Genomic DNA, 12116 nt, shown 5'->3' with positions numbered 1-12116 from the left:
CTTCCTTTGCTTCTGTCTCAAATATATAGACCGTGGAATGTACTCTTTCCCGTTCATCACAACGATCTTCTTCCACCAAAACCAATGACTCTTTCTCACCAACTCAGTCTCGATCCTTGTTTTCACCATTAACTTCAATCCTGTCATTCCCCTCGCCAAGATGCTCAAACTCCACTGAATCGACCAATTCAATTGGAACTGAAGTGTGATCATTGTAATCCTGATTTGGGTTGCACGGTGGTGGGATCCCGGCTGGTAGGGGCGGTTCATCTTCAAACAATTCCCCCTCCTCTCCATTGACATTGGGGCTGCACGGCAGAGAGATCGCGACTGGAGAGGGCGGGACAACCATTAGCATCTCATCTCCGTCAAAGGACATGCGGCTGAAGAGCATGACTTCGCTGCAGCTCTTATCTTGGACTTCCTCTACTACAACAGCCTCATTGGGTACGACGACGGCCTCCAATGGGCCTCCTCTGTACAGTGATACAACAACAGCTGGCAGTTACGCTGCTGAGTGGTGGTGACTCGTTAGTGGACACCAGCCGATAGCGGGCTGCCCGGTGTCGGGCGGTTGTCCAACAAGATGAATCGGGTCCTGCTTTTCGGTCGTGCTCCAGGGAGCCCGTAAGTCGGCACTCCATATGGAGGTCCCGGATCCGGTGGCTGGGGTATGCGCTGCTTGTAGAGTTCATACCCCGAATATACCGTCGGTCCATTAGTGTAGGACGGGTACTGCGGAGGCGTGTGCAGCTGTTGGGTTGTTGGATACCAGCAAGAATTAGGCTGCGGGACTGTTGTCGGGGCTGCATTTATGTCGCCCTACATGTGAGCTGTTGCTACTGGTAGGTTTGGGGAGGTTGCAACGGTTGGTGGGTGATTGGAGGCGGCGGCCGGTAGCAGGTGATCTGGAATTGCGGCTGTGCGGCGGCGTACAGTAGAGGTCCGTCAGGTGGGTCAGGTTCCGGGCGCAATGAAGGGAGTGTGGCTGCTTCCCTACGCTCATGCTCAAGCAATCGGAACTCGATTCTGGCAAACCTAGCGAGAATATTCTCTTACGTTGCTGCTGTTGAATTCAATTGCAAGCCTTCAGATGCTTGCGATATCTCCCACCATGAACGAAGATTGACTTCGGCCATGAGTCTCTCAATGAAAGCACCACTTGTTAAGGAATAAGTTCCTTAACGGTAGATTCTGCGTCGAACGTCGCGGGAGCTTTTGCCTGTCGATCAATCCGGCGTCGAAATTAAGGTTTGTGCGTTTGTGCACGTTGAAAAGAAGAAGAGTGAGAGAAATAATTATGATTTCATTAATTGATTGAAATGAATAACAATGTCCACTATTTATAATAATGGATACTAATTTAATAAGCAAGACAAAAGATATGAAAAGGATATGCAATCCCTAAATATCTAACTAAATAATGCAACTAAATAATAATGCAAGATATGAAAGATATATTGAATAATGAACGTATCACACTCTCTCAAGCTCCGCCCCTAGGGTATACTTTCACTCAATCTGTCACTAGTTACATGGTGCTAGTGGTGAATTTACCAAATGGCTAACCCCGGACTCGCCCAACCATGCATTTTCAAACATTCATCTCACCCAATATAGGGAGCGGCTCTCTCAAAGGAGACACTCAAAACTCACTTATAACCTATCTTACGAATGATACAAAATACCTTATTTATAGATGTAGAGGATTAAGAGATTAAAGTTAACTCAAAGTAGGGTTGAAAAATGAAAGACACACAAAATAATTCAAAATCCCGCCTTTTGGGGTCTTCCCGGACATGAACCAGAACACCCACCCGGGCAAACTTTCTGGAGTCTTTGTTACTTGACTATGCGGCTTTCGTGAAACGACCATAACTTCCTCATTCGGGCTCTAATTGCGGTATGCAAGGTAATCACGCTAAGCTCTTTCGGCGATGAAGATAATGGTGGTCTTAGAAGAAACTTTGAACACAATCTTGATAGACAGATTGACGTTTGAAACAGACCTAGCTCCGGCTTGGCTCATTGTATGCATTCACTTCCGCCTCTCTCGGTTTGGCGCTTCCCGGATTCACATCAATATCGTTGACTTTGTAGTTGTTGGTATTCACCTCGACAATTTAAATGAGTCATCGTTCGAATTCATCAATGAATAAGAAGACATGTTATCATCTTATTCGATGTTACACTAGTCAGTCTCGTTAGATCCCAACCCTTTTTTTCTAAAAAAATCAACGAGGTGTTGTTGCCCGTTATCGTTGCGCTTCACTTTTTGACGAGTTTTAGTTGAAAAATATGTATATAAAGGATAAGAGAATGGATGAAATGAAAATGAAAATGAAATTGTAGTTGTAGAAATTTGGAATAAAACTAATTGTCATCCCCCACCCACCCCTAAACACCAACCCCACATGCTAAGAGGTAATGTGTAAAATTAGAGCTTTTATATTAATGAATAAATAATCAAGTTGAATTAATGTCCCTAATATTACAACTATTGCAAGAATACAGTTGTAATTGTAGTATTAATAGTGTCGAACCATAGGGAAACTCATGGTTATTAATTGGGCTATAAAGGAAAATTTTATGGAATTAGGTAAGCAAATAACAAAATAAATTGAAAAGATGGAAACACGAAACTAATGGAATCGGAAGGCAAAGAAGATTGCTCTTATCATGTTTCAGACTCATGAATCATGACACGTAGAAGAACTTCTTTAATTAAACCTATGAAAATGATGATAAAGTTTGTTTTACACTCTCTATCCGGTTAACATTTCAAGGGAATTGTATGTAAAAAATCATGGATTAAATATGCCCGGTCAATGGATTTTGACCAAATAATAAATGTGACGAGACATTTAATTTTGTGAAATTAAATGACATAGCGTCGATCTACATTTTACGTAGGTAAATGTAGTATATTCACTTTCTCAAATCCGATTTCCGGTGAGTGAGAAATAGTGGATTAAAGTTGGGCATAATTAGCTTTTAATTAAAGCTTGGAGATGGAGCTTAGGGAATAATTAACTAGTGTTAATTATCCCACATTGGAGGATTAACACATCTTTAATGTGTATAAATTAAGTGACTTTATGTTACTTAATAATTATAGTGGACCAAGATGGGTGAAAGAGCCCACACGCGCGCACACGCGCGCGCCGCCGCCGCCCGCCCGCCCGAGCCCGAGCCCGTGCCCGTGCCCGTGCACGTGCTCGTGCTCGTGCTCGTGCTCGTGGTCGCGGGCGCGGGCCGCGGGCCTCGGGCCTCGGGCCCGGGCCCGAGCCCGATCCCGAGCCCGATCCCGATCTCGATCCCGATCTCGATCTCGATCTCGATCTCGATCTTGGACTTGGACTTGGACTTGGACTTGGATCTTGGATCTTGGCAATTGGTCTTTGGGCTTGGTGCTTGGCCCAAACTATTCTTTTTGGACCACCGCCGAGTCAGCAATCCAAGTGGCTTGACACGTCGTCAAGCGAGGCACAGTCACGGTTGCCACGTGAGAAATCCACACGCTCCACACACGGATGGCACACTCCTGCCACACGTCTGTAACCGACGTCGGTTACGAATTGCCATGATGACAGCCATCATGGCTGTTGACCCCCTGCAGTGGACTGAGCCTATAAATAGGCCAGCCATTCCATGCATCACTACACAATTCAAAAAGCATTCTGCATCATAAGCTCTCTCCCTCTCCCTGCATAGTTTTTTCTGTCGAAGCTCTGCCCTCTCCTCCATCCAGTTCGCCGGAGCTCTGTTGATTGCGGTGCTGCATCAATAGAGACGTAGCCGTTTTACCTTTGGGGACGACACGCCAAACCGAAGAGCACTACCGGGGCGTATCTCGTCTTGCGGGAAGAGGCCTCCTCGACTCGGCTAATCACACTGGTTTAGTAGTTTCGATTATACGTTGTATTTTTAAGTTCAGTTCTTCCTTTCCTTTCTTTTGGGTTGTATTACGCCCGGTAGTTATCTTTGTAATCCCAGAAACCACCAATCGCAAGACGAGATAACTTGCCTTTGAAGGAATTTGGACTTCTAAACTGAACTAAAACTTTCGAAATATTAAACACCTTTGCTGGAGATGTCTACCGACTCCAACACCGCCGCTGCCACCACCGCCGCCGCCATTCCCTCCACCATGGCGACCACTGGACCGGTCAACACTTCATCGATTCCCTCGATGATGCCAACTCCTGGCTTCCCAGCCGCTTCATCCACCGTCCCTTGGGTTTGGGACAACCCCTTCGGGGCGTCCACTGGTTCCACCTTTGGTGGTTCGGTTGGTTCCACTTTTAGTGGTTCCTTCGGATCCTTTAATGGATCGAGTGTTGGTGCCTTCGGGCTCAATACTAGTGTTGGATCTTTCGGGATCAACACGAATGCTGGGGCCTTCGGGTCTCATGCGGGTGCTAGTCCCTTCGGGGCTGGTACGACCATGGCGGGCTCTATGCCCAACATGAATGGTGGGGGCTCTATGCCCAACCAAGTTGTTGGCTCCTTCGGGGGCAACGGAATTGGTTCCTTCCAAGGACCAACTGCGGCACCTTTGGCACCAAGAATGATGCCACCTGCCGAGAAGCCACCAAAGTTTGGAGGATCTGACTTCAAGCGGTGGTACCAGAAGATGTTGTTCTACTTGACAACATTGGGCGTCGCCAACTTCCTCACGGAGAACGAGCCGCCCGCACCAAGCGACCAAGAGACTAGGCTCGAAGTCATGGCAGATTATGAAGCTTGGAGGAAAGGAGATTACCTTTGTAAAAATTTCATTCTAAGTGCTTTAGATGATAGTTTGTACAATGTATACTCCAATGTAACCACATCTAAACAAATGTGGGAAAACCTAGAAAAGAAGTATAGCATAGATAATGCTGCAGGGACGGAACAAGTTGTAGCATCCAAGTTTATGGACTACAAAATGGTCGACTCTCGACCCGTCATGGAGCAAGTCCAAGAGCTCCAAATGATCATCCACTCATTAGTGGCTGAAGGGATGACCTTGCCCGATAAGTTCCTAAGGTGCACGATCATTGACAAGCTCCCTCCAAGTTGGAAGGACTTCAAGAGTTATCTCAAGCACAAGCGAAAGCAGATGACCCTTGAAGACTTGATCGTGAAGTTGCGCATTGAGGCCGACGTGCGCAAAAGTGATCAAAAGGCTAAGGGCTTCACCCCAAATGAAGCCAAAGCCAACCTGTTGGAGCGGGGCGGTCCCTCCAACAAACGCCCTCGCCCAAACCGTCCAAACGACAAAGGGAAGGGAAAGCAGCCTTCAAAGAAGTTTGAAGGCGACTGCTACAAATGTGGCAAACCGGGCCACTTTGCCAAAGACTGCCGCAGCAAGAAGAAGAAGCCGGCAGCCCACGTCGTTGAGAAGGAGTTCAAGGACTGGGATGAGAACGACCTCATTGCAGTGGTCACTGAAGAGGTTAACCTTGTTGATAACAAGGGAGGCTGGTACATCGACACCGGCGCTACTGCTCATGTTTGCTCCGACAGGAGCAAGTTTGCCTCCTACACTGCTGTTGAAGGGAGGAAGATCAACATGGGGAATCAAGCATCGTCAGAAGTCCTCGGCGTTGGCAACGTGATTCTCATGATGACGTCTGGCCTAACTATCACTTTGAAGGATGTGCTGCATGTCCCGGACATCCGCAAGAACCTAGTGTCAGGATCAATACTAGTTAATAAAGGGTTTAAACTTGTATTTGAGTCCGATAGGTTTGTCTTGTATAAGTTTGGAAAATCCATCGGAAAAGGTTATGTAACCGATGGGCTTTTCAAGCTTAGTGTAGCAACTCGAAGTGTTGCGAAGCCATTGGCCAATAAGAATAAAGCATCTACTTCCTCTTATTTGATTGAGTCTTCAAATTTGTGGCATTGTAGATTGGGACATGTAAATTCAAAAGCCATTAAAAGATTAGTAAATTTAGATTTACTAAAGGCTAATGAATTGGATATCCAAGATAAATGTGAAATTTGTCTTGAAGCAAAAATGACTAAGTTGCCGTTTCACTCGGTTGAACGAAGCACAAAACCCCTTGAATTAATTCACACGGATGTATGTGATTTAAAGATGTTGCAAACTAGAGGTGGTAAAAAGTACTTTATCACTTTCATAGATGATTGCACAAGATATTGCTACATTTATCTTTTAAGAAGCAAAGATGAAGCAATAGAGGCGTTCAAAAATTATAAGAACGAAGTTGAGAATCAACTTGGTTGTAAAATCAAAATGATTCGAAGCGATAGAGGAGGCGAATATGTAGCCCCGTTTGAGGAGTTATGCAACGCAAGTGGTATAATTCATCAAACAACTGCTCCATATTCACCACAATCTAATGGTGTTGCAGAACGCAAGAATCGAACTCTAAAAGAGATGATGAATGCACTGCTACTCAGTTCAGGATTACCACATAACATGTGGGGGGAAGCTGTTTTGACAGCAAACTATATCTTGAATAAAATCCCTCTCAAAGGAAAAGATGTTACTCCTTATGAGTTGTGGAAGGGAAGGAAGCCATCCTACAAATACCTCAAAGTGTGGGGGTGTTTGGCAAAGGTGATGGTTCCTCCGCCCAAAGAAGTTACAATCGGACCTAAGACGGTTGATTGCATCTTCATTGGATATGCACTTAACAGTAGTGCATATCGATTTGTTGTTCACAAGTCTGAAATATCGACTATCACAGTAGGAACAACAATTGAGTCGAGGAATGCTGTATTTCTCGAAAATACCTTTCCTTGCAAAGATAAGGAAAAAGTATCAACCAATTCTGAGACAAGAATTGAAGAAGCCACTAGTTCTAAACAAGTGGAAGAAGAAGCCACTAGTTCTAAATCAACAGATGCGGAACCTGAATCGCGCAAGCGTGCAAGGCCCGATCCAAAAGATACAGTACTAAGACGTGGTAATAGAGTCAGAACACCAAAAACTTTTGGTCCTGACTACATTGCTTTCATGTTGGATGAAGAACCAACATCGATAAAAGTAGCCTTTGCTGGCCCAGACGGGCTGCATTGGAGAGAAGCTGTTCAAAGCGAAATTGATTCAATTTTGCTAAACCACACATGGGTGTTGGTTGATTTGCCCGAAGGTGCTAAACCTTTAGGATGCAAATGGGTTCTTAAAAGAAAGTTTAAGGCCGATTGATAAGTATAAAGCCCGATTAGTAGTAAAGGGTTTTAAACAAAAAGAAGGACATGACTTCTTCGATACCTATTCACCTGTAACAAGGATTACATCTATCCGGGTGCTTCTCGCTATTGCTGCATTGCACAATCTCGAGATTCATCAAATGGATGTAAAGACCGCGTTTCTGAATGGTGAACTAGAAGACGAAATCTACATGGAACAACCCGAAGGGTTTGTAGTACCTGGACAAGAGAAAAAGGTATGCAAGCTCGTGAAATCCCTATATGGATTGAAACAAGCGCCATTGCAATGGCACTTGAAGTTTGATAATGTGATGTTATCAAATGGGTTTAAAATCAACGAGTGCGACAAATGTGTCTACATCAAGAGCACTAATAACGGTCATGTTATAGTGTGTCTCTACGTTGATGATATGTTAATCTTGGGTAGCAACACTCAAGTAATTAACGATACAAAGGCCATGTTAAAGAGAAACTTTGACATGAAAGACATGGGTCTAGCCGATGTAATTCTTGGAATGAAGATTTTAAGAACGAATGATGGAATCATCTTAACACAATCACATTATGTTGAGAAGATATTGAATAAATTCAAAGCCTATGATGGCGCGCCGGTTAAGACTCCAATTGAACTCGACGTTCACTTGAGCAAAAACAAAGGCGAGCCCGTTGCACAAGAAGAGTATGCACGGGTCATCGGGTGCATTATGTACTTGACTAATTGCACTCGACCTGACATTGCTTGTGCCGTGAACAAGTTAAGTCGTTACACGAGCAATCCAAGCAAAGAGCATTGGAGAGCTCTTGTGAGGGTTTTGAGATATTTAAAACACACTCAAAATCTTGGGCTACACTTCTCGAGATACCCCCCGGTGCTTGAAGGGTACTGTGATGCCAATTGGATATCCGATAATAGAGACTCACTTTCAACAAGTGGATATGTCTTTACTATTGGGGGTGGTGCTGTATCGTGGAAATCCACAAAACAGACCTGTATAGCCCGATCAACAATGGAATCGGAGTTCATTGCCTTGGATAAGGCTGGTGAGGAAGCCGAGTGGCTTAAGAACTTCCTTGAAGACATTCCATGTTGGTCTAAGCCAGTGCCACCAGTGCTGATTCACTGCGATAGCCAAGCGGCTATTGGAAGGGCAAACAATGGTTTCTATAACGGTAAGTCTCGACATATACGTCGACGACATAACACCGTGAGACATTTGATCACAACAGGGGTGATTACAATTGACTATGTGAAGTCAATAGATAATCTAGCGGATCCGCTAACCAAAGGGTTAAACCGTGATCAAATGAATAAGTTGCTAGAGGGAATGGGTTTGAAATCCACAAACTAAAGAATTGTCATAGTGGTAACCCAACCATGATGACTGGAGATCCCAAGAACTTGGTTCAAAGGGACAACTAAGCTATGAGAGTTCATGGAAAAACACTCAAACTATATCTATTCCCTAGAGAGCAATAGAGTGTTGGAGAACTTGCCTCGTGGTAAAGGCTAAGTCTATGACTTTTAATGGTTCTTAAGGATCTCAAAGAGATGGAATTCTCAAAGAGACCAAGTATGGCAAGGTACTTGACTAAGAATCACCTACGTAAGTGCGAAGTGTGGTCGCTTCATAAAAAACGCACTTATGAATCCAAAGTGGTGTCCAAGACCGCAATGGACACAAAACGTGAGAACGGATGAGGTTGAGGTGTTTAAGTGTTAACACCATTGTCTCGGTGCACGCCGTGGGGGATTAGTTCAAAGCATCGCGCTACTAAGCCGCCTGTGTATCCGATGGTGTCGACTATGGAGGGTTCAAAGTCAACAACTACCTATCCTTATGCTTATATACCTCGCGAGGGTTGAGCTTGTGTCTGCATGCATATGCATTCGGCTATTTCCACTCATGTGGGGGATTGTAAAAAATCATGGATTAAATATGCCCGGTCAATGGATTTTGACCAAATAATAAATGTGACGAGACATTTAATTTTGTGAAATTAAATGACATAGCGTCGATCTACATTTTACGTAGGTAAATGTAGTATATTCACTTTCTCAAATCCGATTTCCGGTGAGTGAGAAATAGTGGATTAAAGTTGGGCATAATTAGCTTTTAATTAAAGCTTGGAGATGGAGCTTAGGGAATAATTAACTAGTGTTAATTATCCCACATTGGAGGATTAACACATCTTTAATGTGTATAAATTAAGTGACTTTATGTTACTTAATAATTATAGTGGACCAAGATGGGTGAAAGAGCCCACACGCGCGCACACGCGCGCGCCGCCGCCGCCCGCCCGCCCGAGCCCGAGCCCGTGCCCGTGCCCGTGCACGTGCTCGTGCTCGTGCTCGTGCTCGTGGTCGCGGGCGCGGGCCGCGGGCCTCGGGCCTCGGGCCTCGGGCCCGGGCCCGAGCCCGATCCCGAGCCCGATCCCGATCTCGATCCCGATCTCGATCTCGATCTTGATCTTGGACTTGGACTTGGACTTGGACTTGGACTTGGACTTGGACTTGGATCTTGGCAATTGGTCTTTGGGTGGTCTTTGGGCTTGGTGCTTGGCCCAAACTATTCTTTTTGGACCACCGCCGAGTCAGCAATCCAAGTGGCTTGACACGTCGTCAAGCGAGGCACAGTCACGGTTGCCACGTGAGAAATCCACACGCTCCACACACGGATGGCACACTCCTGCCACACGTCTGTAACCGACGTCGGTTACGAATTGCCATGATGACAGCCATCATGGCTGTTGACCCCCTGCAGTGGACTGAGCCTATAAATAGGCCAGCCATTCCATGCATCACTACACAATTCAAAAAGCATTCTGCATCATAAGCTCTCTCCCTCTCCCTGCATAGTTTTTTCTGTCGAAGCTCTGCCCTCTCCTCCATCCAGTTCGCCGGAGCTCTGTTGATTGCGGTGCTGCATCAATAGAGACGTAGCCGTTTTACCTTTGGGGACGACACGCCAAACCGAAGAGCACTACCGGGGCGTATCTCGTCTTGCGGGAAGAGGCCTCCTCGACTCGGCTAATCACACTGGTTTAGTAGTTTCGATTATACGTTGTATTTTTAAGTTCAGTTCTTCCTTTCCTTTCTTTTGGGTTGTATTACGCCCGGTAGTTATCTTTGTAATCCCAGAAACCACCATTGTACACATGAGATAAGCTGAACACGCCTCACAAGTTCTACTTACTAGCCTATCACTACTACTAGGTCGCGTAGAAGCTTTAGATTAATGGTCAAATATGATAACTAAAACATATTAACTTAATATCCATGTGGAAGCGTAGAAGCTTTAGATTAATGGTCAAACATGATAACTAACATATTAACTTAATATCCATTGGAAGCGCAGTAGACACTAAACTAATTTTGGCACATAACAACTATCTATCCACTCAAGACTCTCTCTGAACAAGTACCAAATCTCAAGTTTCTTTCCTATGGTTTCCAACCAAGATCCAAGCTAAAGATATGTCAGATTAAAGGTTTTGAATATTTACCTATAATGACGTCTCAAGAACAGTAAAGTGAAAATCCAACCATACACAAGAATCAAGCAAGGATTAAATCAAATCATTCATCAACGTATGCAACGATTCAAACCCTACTACATGTCAAGAGATATGAAGGACACTAGCCACTCGTACTAATGTAAACACACCAAAAGAAACTACAACCATAATTGAGTGGTGTTCTTCCCCTTCTTCCCTCTTCCCTTTCTCTCAAGTTTCGTGTGGAAGAATGTCAATAACTGCTCAAAAAGTGGTGGTATAAACTGAAAATCGTGTGGCGGAAGGTGGACCAGGCAGTCTAACCGGCCCAGGTAGAATTGTTGCTGGAAATACACGGGCCGGGTCAAGTTTCTGGAGTGAGAGTCGAGTTTTCACCCGGCCGGGGAGCTCTTCTGGAGTTCCGTGCAGACTGGATAGTTTGCACGACTTTTACTTTAAGCTTGTTCTCAATCCGAGCTTCGTCATCGATTCATTTTCACCTCGATTCTTGATCTAAGAAGGATATTTAATCTAAATATGAGTTCAGAAACATAATAAAATGTACGAAGCCTAAGGGCGTTTAGATTGAACATTTGCTTCACATCAAGAGGTCCGACCCTCTCCTGTGCAACTCACGCTCCACTCCATGACAGACCCCTCTCCGAGCCAGCTTCCATCCGGTCGGACCTGGGTTGCGAGTGATTGATGTTGTAACATGTACGAAAATAGGAAAGTTATTGCAACAAAAATAGTGTTTTTAAGGATTAAAGTTTACGAAATGACCAAAGTGGATGGTCCTTCAAGATCATTTTATTAAAACACTAGTGAACCTGTAGAAAGATTTTAAAGTCAGGTGAAATGCTTCTTAAGAATTAAATTGTTGGCTTAATTTGCAGGAATACTCAAATGATACATGCCTATATATATATTAGTTGGAACTGAGCATGTTTGTTTAATCAGTTCAATTTAATTAACTTGTGAACAAGACAAATTAAATATCTTATACACGCCGCAGATCCTCCACTGCTCGAGTAGATCTTAACTAGCCAATTTTTTTACTACTACTTTGCAAAATGCAACTTGACCACTCTTCAATCCATTTTCTCACTACAAAACAAATGAATCAATTAACAACTAGCACTTTTACTTATCCTTTTTATTTGTTTTGTCTCATACTCCCTCCGTTTTTTAAAAATAACGACTATTTTCATTTTTAGCCGTTTCTTAAAAATAGAAATTTTAGAATATTTCTATTTTTGGACATGGACCTCACAATCCACTAACTCTATTTTCACTACTTTTTCTCTTCCTCTCTCTTACTTTACTCATTTTTCTCTTCCTCTCTCTTACTTTACCAATTCTTCTCACTTACTTTACCAATTGTGCATTAAAATCCGTCATGTTTCAAATGTTTCTATTTTTTAAATACGGAGGGAGTATGTACTACTTCA

The sequence above is a fragment of the Salvia splendens genome, chromosome 19, assembly GCF_004379255.2.
Source record: "Salvia splendens isolate huo1 chromosome 19, SspV2, whole genome shotgun sequence".
Classification (NCBI taxonomy): domain Eukaryota; kingdom Viridiplantae; phylum Streptophyta; class Magnoliopsida; order Lamiales; family Lamiaceae; genus Salvia; species Salvia splendens.
Note: the sequence above shows the minus strand (reverse complement) of the source record.